Source organism: Trachypithecus francoisi, unplaced genomic scaffold (assembly GCF_009764315.1).
Source record: "Trachypithecus francoisi isolate TF-2019V2 unplaced genomic scaffold, Tfra_2.0 Lachesis_group10, whole genome shotgun sequence".
Lineage (NCBI taxonomy): Eukaryota > Metazoa > Chordata > Mammalia > Primates > Cercopithecidae > Trachypithecus > Trachypithecus francoisi.
Genome location: NW_022681455.1, coordinates 61,396,217 through 61,410,352, shown reverse-complemented (window position 1 = coordinate 61,410,352; position 14,136 = coordinate 61,396,217). Strand labels below are relative to the sequence as shown.

The window sequence follows — 14,136 nt, the reverse complement described above, 5'->3', positions numbered from 1 at the left end:
AGATACATGTACACATATGTTTATTGCAGCATGATTTATGATTGCAAGACTTGGAACCAACCCAATGCCCACCAATGATAGACTGGATAAAGAAAATGTGGCACATATACACATGGAATACTGTGCAGTCATAAAAAAGAATGAGTTCATGTCCTTTGCAGGGACATGGATGAAGGTAGAAACCATCATTCTCAGCAAACTAACACAGGAACAGAAAACCAAACACCACATTTTCTCACTTATAAGTGGGAGTTGAACAATGAGAACACATGGACACAGGGAGGGGAACATCACACATGAGGGCCTGTTGGTGAGTGAGGAGGAAAGGGAAGGAGGGCATTAGTACAATTACCTAAAGCATGTGGGGCTTAAAACCTAGATGACGAGTTGATGGGTGCAGCAAATCACCATGGTACATGTTTACCTATGTAACAAACCTGTACATTCTGCACATGTATCCCAGAACTTAAAGTAAAATTAAAAAAAAAAAAAATGAGTATGTAAGAGCTAAAAGAGGTAGAGTAGATGTGACTTGTTTATACTAAATTGACTATTTGGCCTGAAGGAATCAATATATATGCCAGTAGATAAGAGCAGAAGATTCTTGGGTTCAAAAATTGTTTTCAGGACTTATTAGCTTTGTTACCTTCGCTAAGCTATTTGATTTTCTGTACTTCCCTGTTCTCATCTGTACAATTGTATAATAATAATTTAGTAACTCTCTTATAGGGTATTGTGAGCATTAAACAAGTTAAATATATAAATCACTTAGAGCAATAAATAACTTAAAAGATACTAACAATAGCTATTTAGATGAAATATGCTGATTGATGCTCTTAGAGAACAGAGATGGTAGAAAACTGCAACAAATCAAAATAGAGAATGTAAGTGTCTAAATAAAGTGAGTCTGGTTTTGATTTACTTTATCATTCACTCTAACTATACCCAAGATGGAAGTTTGAAAACTTGGTGTGTTTAAGTTTTCTTACCCTACGCGCCATCTATACCCAGACTCTAAATAAACTCACTTCCCACTGCCCTTGCCTGTATGCATGTCATTACCATTAATTTTTGTTTACCCAGGCTCAAAAATTTACAATGGCCCTGATTCATCTTTCTTCTTCCTTCCTTTTTTCAAGATAGTTACCAAGATTTATTATTTCTGAAAACAAATAATCAGAACACCATTATTAATCACTCTTATATATTCACATTTCCAAATCTCAATCCAGGTCGTTATTGTAACATGCCTGGGTTAATGGTATACCTTCCAAACTGGTTTGCCCGCGAATCGGTCACAATTACTCATGAGATTTTACATACACATCAGTTTAGTGTATCACCCCTCTGCCTACACTTTTCAGTATAATCTACTTCTAATATCTCTTCCCTATACTTTTCTTCTATTTTACCAATTATGTCCCCTACGCTTTTGCTAACCCTGCTCTTGCCAGTGGGTTTCTTGTTCTTGCAATCACACGGTACCCATCTGCTTCTGGGCCCATGTTCATTTACTTGCCTGGAATGCATTATGAAATTCTTCAACCATGTAAGATATCCAAATTCTATCTATCCCTCTAGAGTCAGATCATCAACTAAATGTTTAAGGATAATTACGTATTTTGAATGAAGAATTCTTTTAAATTGGCTTCAGCAAAGATTACAGTCAGAGCCCTTCTTGACTGTGCAAGGCCTCAGCCTTCTGAGTTTGCAAAGAAATCACAGATAAAATTTTGTATTCTATTGTACACTATGTGTAAGTAGAATAACTTTGTAGAATGCGTGCTCCCCAAACAAATAATATTTTGGAAGTCTTTTATAATTGCATTGTTTCTGTTACTACATCTGCTATGGTTTCTGGCAAATAGTAGTAGATCTTCAATATGTATTTAATTGAACTGGGATTTGAGGCATTACTCAGAATTTAGTGGAAGTGAAGAAGAATTATAAAATCGCAATATTAGACATGATAAAAATAATTCACTTCCATAATTCATTATTTTTATACGATGGTATATTTGATTATTTACAATATACAACAAACAGGAGACAACTAAATTATGTGGACAACTTTATAATTTGCAAAATAGAGAATCCAATCCAAGACAAAAATATAAAAGTGTTGCTTTTGGAACTAAAAATTTGAAACTAATAATCATGTGGCACAATTTTAAAAGAAAATGATTAGCATTCACAAAGTTTAAAGAATGTGTTTGACATGAAAGCTTATAATTATAACATTTAACATAATTTCTCTGAAAACAGCAACAAAAAGAATAATAGAGATCCAAAATGGTTTCTGAATAATTTTCAAAGATAATTCCAAAAGAAAATATGTAATGGATGGCCAAATGGAGGGAGAAACAAGACTGAAATCTACGTAAGAAAAAAGATATACTTAGAATTAATATCTGCTTACATAATAGAATGAGACAATGACAATAAAAAATATAAAGTGACTTTGACACAGAGACATTCTTCTTGTTAATAGTGGAATGAAGAAAAGAAAATTAAGTCAGAGCCCTTGTGTCTTAAAAATTAACTACTTGGTTTACAATGTAAACAAGCAAGGCCACTATTCATTTGCAGAGAACTAAACAAAAGTCAAGAGAAACATGACAGTTTTGTTGACTTTTTCATCACTAAACTATAATCCAGTTGTAATTTTTAATTCAAAAGAGATAACTTTCTAATTGTGCTACTTTCTCAATCAATATTAAGTAAATCCAAATTTCCTACTTAATATTCAGTATTTATAAATATTCCGTGGTATCAGGTTAAGGAAGCAAAGAATCAGTCAGAAATTCACTGTTTATTTAAATAATATATATTTTTCTAGCTGTGGACACCCTATCCTCAAAGCCCATATTTTATTCACCTTTGCATATCTTGATTAAAATGAGTGTTAAATAAATGATTACATGAATTCATATTAAATTATGAAAGTAAATGTTGCCTCTTCTAGAAGGAAAAACATGTTAAGAGTAAATTTTTAAAATACAGCACTTTTATATGTGTTTTTCGGGGTAATATGTTTTCAAAACAATGATTGAAGGAAAAATAAACATCTGATATCATTTAATACTCAGAAAATATATTATTAAATCTTCCAATGGAAATTTAATTAAGTTCATTGAAATGGCAGATGTATTTAGACTTGTTTATTAATTAAAACTAGAGAATCATAAGTAATTCATGGCATACAAAATAAAAAAGAAAAATACAAATAAAAGGATAGTTAAGGGAAATAAAAGGTTTAATTTATTAGATAAGACTCTATTTATGTCTTGAGTACATTGCTCACTTTGATTTGTTCAGATTGACTCTATTCATTACACTGTTTCCCCAACAAAAGCCACCAGGCAGCTATACAAAGTAAGAAAGGAATGCTGAAGCCACCAAGCATAGCCCACGTCTAATTTGCTCGATTTCTCATTAAGTTTTCTCCTATTACTATCATTCATTTAAGAGTTATTCTGGCCTGGAATGGACTTTAGCTTCCGTTTCATTCTATCCAAATCATTTTGAATCTTTAAGCCCTAATTCAAGAACTAACTTTCCTGGCTATTGAAGGACAGGTGATTCCAAGTTATTGTCATCTCCCAAGTCAAAGTTGAGATCCTCATTTAGGATTTGACTTTAGAATATGTGACTAAAAAGCATATATAACAAGAAGCTAGTTGCCAAGTTGTCTGACCTGACTCCTGGCTCCATGGATATTACATTCCCACCAACATGTATGTATCACATATGGCCATCTCTAGTCCCCACCAGGGAGAGTAGGGCAATCTGTTCCTTATTATCTCAGCATTAAAATAATATAAAAATTTATTCAGTCTACTGAGAGAAGTAGGCTTGGCCACTTCTGCTACCCTACATGTGATAATAATAACCTTACATGAGATAATAATTATAAACCACAGGAATTTATCAGTTTTTAAGTAGTAACAGAATAATCAACTGTGGTTCCTTAGATATTTATAATAATCAACAGTGGTAGCTTAGATATTTACACATTTACCTAAGTTATCGAGAAGCTTCTGCATATATTAATCATATTGATGCTTATAACTCTTCTGTAAGAAACTTTATTTCATTAACTGCAAAATGTGCCTAGAGAACCCAAAGAATGTAACATTCATGAGGTATAAAATGGTACCAGAATTTAAGGTCACGTATTCCAATGATAAGAGTAGTGGTTTCTTCAATCCACTGTTACACCAAGTAGAACTACAAATATGAAAAGACCAAAAGTTCCATGTAGAACCAAGTCATTATCCGAGACAGGTTTGTGCATTTACTCATTAACTTACTCGTAATCCATTGAACTAATAACAGTTTATTTGGATGTCACTACGTGCTAAGTGTGAGAGAAAGCAGTAGATATTAGGAACTTGTAGTATAATGGCAGAAATAAAGAATAGTGAGAGAAACAAAAAATTGTACACAGTATATGAAAAATACAGTCCTGGCCGGGCGCGGTGGCTCACGCCTGTAATCCCAGCACTTTGGGAGGCCGAGGCAGGCCAATCACGAGGTCAGGAGATCGAGACCATCTTGGCTAATACGGTGAAACCCAGTCTCTACTAAACATGCAAAAAAAAAAACTAGCCGGGCGTGGTGGCGGCGCCTGTAGTCCCAGCTACTCAGGAGGCTGAGGCAGGAGAATGGCGGAACCCGGGAGGCGGAGCTTGCAGTGAGCCGAGATCGCGCCACTGCACTCCAGCCTGAGCAACAGAGCAAGACACTGTCTCAAAAAAAAAAAGAAAGAAAGAAAGAAAGAAAAATACAGTCCTGGGTGCAATACATTTTGCCTAGAAAATCAGGAAAGATGCCTCAGAGAAAGTACGTGGTGAAAATCTGATAATATATCTAAGGTATTGGGACTTTATTCTATAGAAAATAATGAACTCATTAGATTTTAATAATCTAAGTGCCACAATCAGATTGCATTAAAAAATAACTTTAGCTGCTCTGTGGATAATGGTTTGAGGATAAATGAAATCAGACCCAAGAGACCAGATGAGAGACATTTTCCCCTCTTGAGACAATGAGGATAGGAAGGACAGATATATATTCAGTTCAGAAGTTGAATTTTACACATATAGTGCAGGAAATCATCCTTGTGACATGTGAGTTTTTCTAGCACTGTGTGAATAAGACAATTATCCAACTCTACTATGTTCTAGTGAAGATACTATTGGCCATGTAGCTCACAACATAAGCTGAAATAATACCTTCCTTCAGGACCCCTTAGTCCCTTTGACAGTTGGAGTTCCTGTATATCCTGGTCCCAAGTATGGGACCCATGTATTGGGGAGAAGACGGTTCTGAAAAGAAGGAAAAATCTGCTTTTATGCCAGTGCCTCTTGGCAGTTCTTAACTGAGGAGAAATAGTAAACTTAAGTGTAAGGAGAAGGAGAGTTATTCTAGTCACCCCTGTTGGGATGTTGACTCCAGTCTGAATGTTGAGACCTAACTCAGTAAAGATAGAATACAATGGAATACAGAACTCGGCCTCATAAATCATTTTACAAAAGGGAGGAGAACATTCATAGAAATTGAAGGGAACTTATTGATATAGAAAGACCGCAGGAGATTAGAAAGATTCTGAAAATTGATCATCTATATGTAAAGTACTTAATAACATTTCCTTTTAACGAAGCATTAATTGTTCCATTTAGCCAAATGTTCTACATTTCTATCATAAAGCTACTTTTTCTTTTTATTTACTTGCAATTTAGTCAATAGTTTGGCTTTTGCCTGTTCTTATTTATAACCCTGCCTCCCTTTTCTAGCTGTGAGCAGATTTTCCCTTTTTATGGGATCTAGAAAGTCTCACTAGATGATTTCTTATATTTAATTATTTTGATTTGCAGCTCTGCTATTTGGTTTTTATATTCCTTCTTGTTTAGAGTCATGTCTGCTGTAGTTTGCTGCTTTATTAGCTGTTTATTATTAGGTAATAAAGGCTTCTGAATCAGAAATAAAAATTATAAATGAAATGGAAGAAATGCCTCTGCTAGTTTTTTCCTCAATGCTCCAGGTATTCCTCTAGGTATAGGTGAATTAGCGTGGCAAAATATTTTTAACAGGAATTACAACTTAAGATTGCTCCAGGTGGCCGGGCGCGGTGGCTCCAGCCTGTAATCCCAGCTCTTTGGGAGGCTGAGACGCGCGGATCACGAGGTCAGAAGTTTGAGACCATCCTGGCTAACACGGTGAAACCCCGTCTCTACTAAAAAATACAAAAAAACAGCCGGGCGAGGCGGCGGGCGCCCGTAGTCCCAGCTACTCGGGAGGCTGAGGCAGGAAAATGGCGTGAACTCGGGAGGCGGAGCTTGCAGTGAGCTGAGATCCGGCCACAGCACTCCAGCCTGGGCGACAGAGCGAGACTCCGTCTCAAAAAAAAAAAAAAAAAAAAAAAAAAAAAAAAAAAAAAAAAAAAAAAAAAAAGATTGCTCCAGGTGTTCTATTCTCTACTCTATGAGTAAACATTCTATTCAGGTGTTTACTCATATTTTGTGTTCAGTCTCCTTTCAATGCTTTTGAATTTGCTTGCATTATGACATTAGCAGACAGAAGAAGAAATTCTCTCCATGTCACCATTGTATCTTTAGCCTCTAGAACTGTGCTTAAAGCAGAGAAGGCACTGATTGAAAAATTCAGTTTGACCCATAGCAGTCTCTCCTTTTACTGTATCTCTGCTAAATGCTATCTGTACTAATTTATTTGCTTCTCTCTACATTACTTCCACATGTCTGTCATCACTTCAACCACCGGATGGATTTCCATTCCATTTATAAGCCTCCATTCCAGCTGTAGATCTCCGAAGTAACTCCCTGAGTAGAGTTGCTCTTCCCCACACACCCAGCATCTTGGATATTCTTCAAACTAATATTTAAGAAGGTTAATTACATGATTCCTTGTCTTTGTCATGCTTAAAATCCAGAATCTTTTGGTGGGGGGCGGGGGGCAACATAATTTATCACCCAAATTAGGACACTCTCGTTAAAGACAAATGCTAAATAGAAAAAAAAAAAAAAAAAAACACCACAGGACCAGCATAAACTGGGACTTCAGATGGCTCCATGGGTAAGCAAAGAGGCATATTTTAATCTGTGTCAAAATTGCCTAGCATAGTTTTGGGCATACAGCAGGTTCTTAAAAATGACTATGAAACAAAAATGTCTACAAATGTATATAAGTATTGAATAATACTCAGCAGAAATCATTAGAATTTGGTTATGAATACATGGACTTCAGGCATTGGTCCTATTTACTAATTATATTTATGAACTTTTGACAATTTATCTTTCATATGTCTCATTTTCTCATTTCTGATGTAGCAATTACACACTCTTATATAACTAATAAATTGATCTATTATTGAAAAAAGATATGTTATATGCATAGTAAAATAAGTAATATAAAAATATTAGGAGTCTTTGAATATCAAACTTAACAATTTTCTGAGTGTTGCTTGTTTTCTCTTGGCTATAGCATTCCCATAAAATAAGGGTGCTGTACATTCCAGGACTGAAATTCTATGATTAAAATCACTTGGCATTAAAGGAATCAATATATGTAAATATTTAGAGCAAGGAATAGCATGTTATTTAAGTGTATGCTTAATGATTAAGTATTAATGTTTATCTTATTTTCTTGCATTTTGATATGAACAGAGAGAATAAATTTACAAGAAACCTGAAGTGCAAAGTCACCTTTATAATATAGCTTATAAGAGTTTAAGGGTATAAGCTCTGCTTGTGAGTCATGTCTTTGAAACACTATATGTGTTATCTCAGGCAACATATTTTAGCACTCTGTGTCTCAGTTTACTCATCTGCAAAGAGAGGATGATGGTACTTACTTTATAAGGTAGCTTATGAATATTACATTAGCCATTAAAGTTGAAACTGTAAAAAGTGTCCAGACCAGTACTGGCACAAAGAAATGTAAATAATTATTTTCTGTTAGCTATTATTTGCATAAAGTTTAAACAAAAATTTCAGATATTTTCATAGTATTCTCCGAGTTCAGTCAAAATATTTCTGAAAATTTGAAAATGTCTATTACAATTGAAACTTGCTTGATACTCAAGGAGATAATAATTTGAAAAATCTAATTTCTATCAAGTAAATATATATTTTGAGGAATTTAAAGATTTTTTTTCTAGGATAAGATTGTCAGAAATATTCCATAGTTAAATAAGCAGTTGCAGTTTATTTTGTTACTTTTCATTTTAGAGTAACAAAGCTTTATGTGCAAACATAGTATTTTTTCTAAATTTAGGTTTAACCCTTAAATTGCTTTGTAAGCTTGTAGATATAGCTGTCTCCAAATAATTACATAAATACCATTAAAAGCATCTTCACATTTGATCATATTCTTCTTATCATTATTATCCACCCCGTCCTTTTCCTCCAAACATTAATGTTGATCATTTCAACATAATAAATAATTAGTTCATTGGTAGCATAAATTATTGGGTTTCTGTAGATTTTATGCAATTTTTAAAACTTAAAATTTTCTGTTGATTTTAGTTTTGTGGTATTGATGTATTTAAAGGTTTCTTTTTTTTATAGTTCTACCACATAATATGCATGATTAAAACAAAAAAGTGTGGTTTTATGCATAAAAAAACTGGTGCTTTATATAGAAGCTTTAAAATACATTTTTAATCTTCCAAGCACTGTCCATTTGTCTGTGGTTAATGCTAATCTCAGTTCCCAACATTTTAGTCATTATATACTGAAAAAAAATTTAAAAGTTCTGTTGCTTTTTCAATATTTATAAATCTTTCATCTGTCTAGTTACTGCATTTCTTGTAATACTACATATTTTATGGCACTGTGTTGAATTTTAAAAAGGTCTTATATTAACATTTCTTGTAATCTTCTGACTTGAAGCATTCACATCTTGATTTGAATGCTGGAAAGATACACATACCACACACCAGAGGTTTCTGTCATCATTAATCACAAAGAAATTAAAAGCCTAAATATTTGGACTCTGAGTTATAAGAATTTGCCTCTGTTATTGATGATAAAAATTGCTTTCAATGTCTATTGTAAAATATTGATTGTATGACAACATTAAACAGTTAGATATTACCTTCTATCTTTTAACTACCATGATGTATTTTATGACTATTTCATCACTAAAAGAAAATATTTTACTTGAGAAAATCTTATAAAACATATGGTATTGTGCTTGGTATATGGTAGGTGCTGAATATTTATTAACTGTTGACCATTCATTTTCAGTTTTAGTGTATTATATTGTTATTCAGGGCAGTAGTCTTATATGACCCAGGTTCCCTATATTGCAATTCATTCTGGACCCTAGATTTCCTCTTTCATGAAAAGGAAGGGTACCTATTGTTCACTTCTTATTTCACAATTTCAATTCATGCTATAGAGGGACAGAGTTTTTTAAATGAATAAACATTCTAATCATTAATAAAATTCTCTGAGAACTAAATTAGTTCTGACATTAATTGCTTTGCTGGCTGACTGCCTTTTCAGACTGTGCCAATGTGTGCTTGAGTCACTATCATTATGTTATTCATTTGTGAGGCCTCTTCATGAAGCATATGTCCTCTAAAGATTAATCATGAATTCAGAAAGGAGGCAACGTTTGTAAAGAGCTCCACAGTATGTAACCAGAAGTATATAAAAATATGTAATGTTAGATGCCAACTCCTTAACATTTTAATGAGGAAACAAATGGTTCATGTTATGCCTTTTGATGAAGTACATTATTTTTAAAAAATCAGAATTTCAATTTATTTAATGACAATATTCTATCAGTCTAAGCTGATAGAAGACACATTGCATTAACAAGTACCTAAAACAAAAATAAGAAATTAGTGGATTTTGTATTAAAATTTAAGATTTTATATTAAAACTTGATATTTTAATATTTTAATATAAAATCTATAGTCGATTTTTATATTTCCATTATTGGCAAACTTTTAAAATATTTTTAATAAATAGTAGATGGATTTATTTACATCTTGAAAATATTATGCATATTGATATGTACAGTCAACACACCACAAGTACACATGTGTATACCAAAAAAAAGCTGAATTGTCTGACCACTAGAGACTGGGGTTTTATAAATTTGAATTTGAAAGCCCCTTAACCACAGTTAAAATCCACTTAGCAAAAAGTATTTTGAAGTTAGATTTTATGTTTCTATGGTCTATGTACAATGATATATTACAAATTTCAGTAAAACCTGTGAACATACTTTCTTACAGTGCAAGTTCCCTAATCTCTAATAATTCTCTCTGTAAAAAAGCAGTATGTGAGCACTGAAAACTAAAGAACAGAAAGCTGAGTTCTTCATAGTTCTTTTGTTTTTCTATGAGACAGCATTTTTTCATTATTCTTCTCCAACTAAAGCATTCGAAGCATTACCATAACCTAATGAAAAATGTTCTCTACTGTGCTAAGAAACAAAGTGTCAGATCATACAGAAATAGATTTAATAATATCAAATAATTCCTAAAGATTTACTATGTGCCTAGCACCATACAAATCGTTTTGCAAGTATTAACTTGTTACTTCTAACAACTCTGGGTGTTATTCTCCTGTTACAAAGAAGCACAGAAAGGTTAAATATTAGAAGTATATTTCCAAAGCCTGTATACTTTTCCATGGATACCATGACAAAGGATTGTAACTTTAGCATGCTATCCACATGTTGCCTCTGCTATGTTTACTTTTCACTGAAGAATATTTAAGCAGATAATTTGGTTTAATTAATTCATGTGTACTCTATTTTATTTTGATTATAAACATAATCAGTCTTCTTTGTTCTAAAGCTATTTATACATGTGAATTTTCCCAGACTTGGTTTTAAAATCATTTCTTGGCCAATTATCTATTTTGCAATTGCATATGGCAGAGTGTCTTATAAATAATAACTAGTGAATACTCATCTGTTTAATTTCATTTTAACAATTGTCTATTACAACAAAGTAAACTAGATGTCCCATAGTGCCAACCACAATAGCACTTTGTAAACAATTACATCTGTTTTTGATTTTATGAGCACTTTCCAGGTAAAAGGAGAGAATCTGCCAGTGAGCACAGAATTGTATGATTGTGATATCTGGGATGATTCTGAAGTCCAAGTTTGACTGAGCCAAGCAATTACACTTGTTATTATATTTGCTTGGCTTCCTACCTCTAGCTTGGAATTTGGCCAAAGTAAAGGTATTTGAAAATTCTTCTGGTGAATTTATTAATATTGAATTATCAGAACAGATTTTTTTTTTAATGTATCACCTAAAAATCTTCCATTCTTTTTCAAAAATAGGTCAAAACAACTTAACAGTTTCATGTATTTAAAACCAAATTTAATCAAGTATGAACTATACAAATAGGTGGGTTGAACTTAGAGATAACATGGGTAATTAAATGTAGAAAATCCCATGTTGCCATCCAGGGGTTTGAGATATTTTGTTCAACTGGGATCTGTGTTCATGTATGACATTAGATTTAAGTTCTGTAAAATTTATTCTACAAAAACTAAGGTATGACTAATTGATCATATCCCTTGAGGCCTAGAACTACTTTTATATTTCTATTGGTTTTGACTTCTAGCACTTACACATAGTAAATACTCAAAATAGTATGTATTGATGTAAATTAAAAAATATTATTATACTGTAGGTACACCTTTACAATCTAGTACAGAGGCATATAGTGCAGTGTTTAAAAAAATATATGTAAACATATACTCACTAGAAAGTACACATAAACATTATAAAACTGAAATTATTGTTAGTATCCCATATTTAATATATCCTTATAGTTTTAAAATAAATGAAAAAAGATTAGGATTAATGTCAGTTTTTTCTCTTCTTTTAGTTCTAACTATTTATGTTGATACTTCACTGAAAATTTTCTTACGACATAAGCAATATTTTAATATACATTTTAAATGGATATTAATTCACGATTATGCTTGTTTTATTGTTGCTGTACTAAGGAAATCACCTAATTAGATTAGGTATGGTTTTAGTTTTCTATGGTATTACATTTCTCAAAAGTGCATATATCATTACCATTTTACAGCTGTTTTTTGTTTCTCCTTTTGCTCTCTCTATTTCTGTATGATTTCAGGTTAAGAATAAGCAGTTTATACATTAACAAACATTCTGGCAATGATAAACTGTCATATAAAGTGGTGCCTCTAATAAGATTCTCTCTTTCTAAGTTTTTCTTCAAAAATTTTATGTCTGCTTAGCATGAAAAAGCACTCCAGACTGTCTCTCTTGATTAAGTGCCAATGAATCTCTATAGATCAGTTTACACACAAATGCTAAATGATTTTTTTTAATGAGCCAATGTTTAGAAAACCTTATCTTTGCATTTCTGTTTCCCTGTACTATAATGATAGAGTATGAGGAAAAAACCTTGGACCGATGTTCTGAAATTCTGAACTAGAATAATTTTCCTAGCTATGTCATTTATTATAGTGACCTGTATTTTCTAGTGTATTAACTGTAAAAAATAATAAATTAGTGTAAATCATAACAGAATGGCTGTAGGCTTTTTGCAGAAGATTCCACTTCCTAGGAATATGGTCCCCTCCTTCCCTAGTTATCTCTCTTAAAAGCCTTCCAACGTTCATTAAGCCTGGATGATTTATATGAAAGCGGGCATAGACTGAATTAGATGACCCTTTAGGGTTCCTTGGGGATTCATAATTCTATATTATTCTAAGTTGACTTTGCATTTATTCCAGAATTGATCATGTGGAACACATGGATAGTTTTCCTTAGAAACAGATCCAGGGATAGCTTCTGATTGAAGTTTATATTTTCAACATACAGACCGCATGCCTGCTGCTCTGCCAATGGTCAAGCAATTAATCAACTATAATAATTGTGCCCCTGTCTACTTAGCAGTAAATATGTTAAATCAATAATTTTGACAGTGAGTTATATACACCATGATGATTGCAAAACTAACAAAATGTTACTTTAAAAATAGCCTATTATTCAAAATCCCTTAAATTCTTTTGGATTTTGTTAGTGGATCATAGCTGTTGATCTCTGGTTATCTGACAGATAACTCTCAAGTGAGTTGTAAGACAATACAAGATACTGTAAGATACTTGGTTTCTCTCACAGAGGATATTTCTTAAAACTAAAATATTATGGAATGGGTTGTGATATGTCATTTCACAAAGCCAATAACTGTATTCTTGCTTTACTTTGAGCCAACTTAAGTTGTCTAAGTTTCAGGAATTAAGTATTTAACCTATTTATTTCTAATATTACAAACCCTGTAATCACAGAATTTTGAGATTCTCTGTAACTAGGCTTAATCACATTTGATTACAATCAAAGGTTACAGTAGAAAAACAATACTTTTTAAATAGCTATCACTTCTTTAAAACCAGTATATAATTTCCTTTGTCTATTTTCTCTTGGGTTCTTTCTAAGTCTGCCATTATCTTTACATATAAATCCTCAGTATTTATATAATCATAATATAGAAATATGAATATTATTGACTAATAAATTAATGAATAGTAAACATTGACAGTAGTCTACTTCAATAACCCTTAGGCCCAATAATTAATACATATTTGCCTTTGGATTCCTTGTATAAAATTCAATCCATCTAACGTGCTTTATTTTGGAGGAATTTACTGATAGCATCCTCAATTGAGTATATGACATGCTTCATTTGGTGGTTAGCAATCTTGGGGCTCAGAACTAATTTTCTCTAATAATCGAGAGGATTTTCTAAGTGAAATGATTATAGAAAACTAGGAAATGTTATCTGGATTTCTGCTAAAGCCTAGTAATCAGGACATTGAGTGGGTGTTAGGTTTGGAAAGGGGAAAGATTCACACAAAGGTGATTTTTTTCACCACCTCAGTTTGGATCAATGAACAGTTAATCAGTGTCTCTTGGTTGCCTATTGAGCAAAAACATAAACAAATACATAGTCCAATGCCACACACTGCCTATGGAAACTTCTCCTAACATCCTTAGATTTCTTTCAGTTGGAGAATTATCCTCAATGTAGTCTTAAACTGAAACTTCTGCTGTTTTTCAAATTTTGGCCTCCTAATAGCTTAGAGAAAACCCAGTCTTCTGCC

The 14,136-nt window shown here is 32.6% G+C and overlaps 1 protein-coding gene across 2 annotated transcripts in view; it reads left to right on the top strand.

The window, feature by feature from the left end:
- EYS (eyes shut homolog) overlaps positions 1–14,136 on the top strand; it is a 2,089,174-nt gene that overhangs the window by 1,317,069 nt on the left and 757,969 nt on the right. The gene's annotated exons all lie outside the window — the stretch shown is intronic.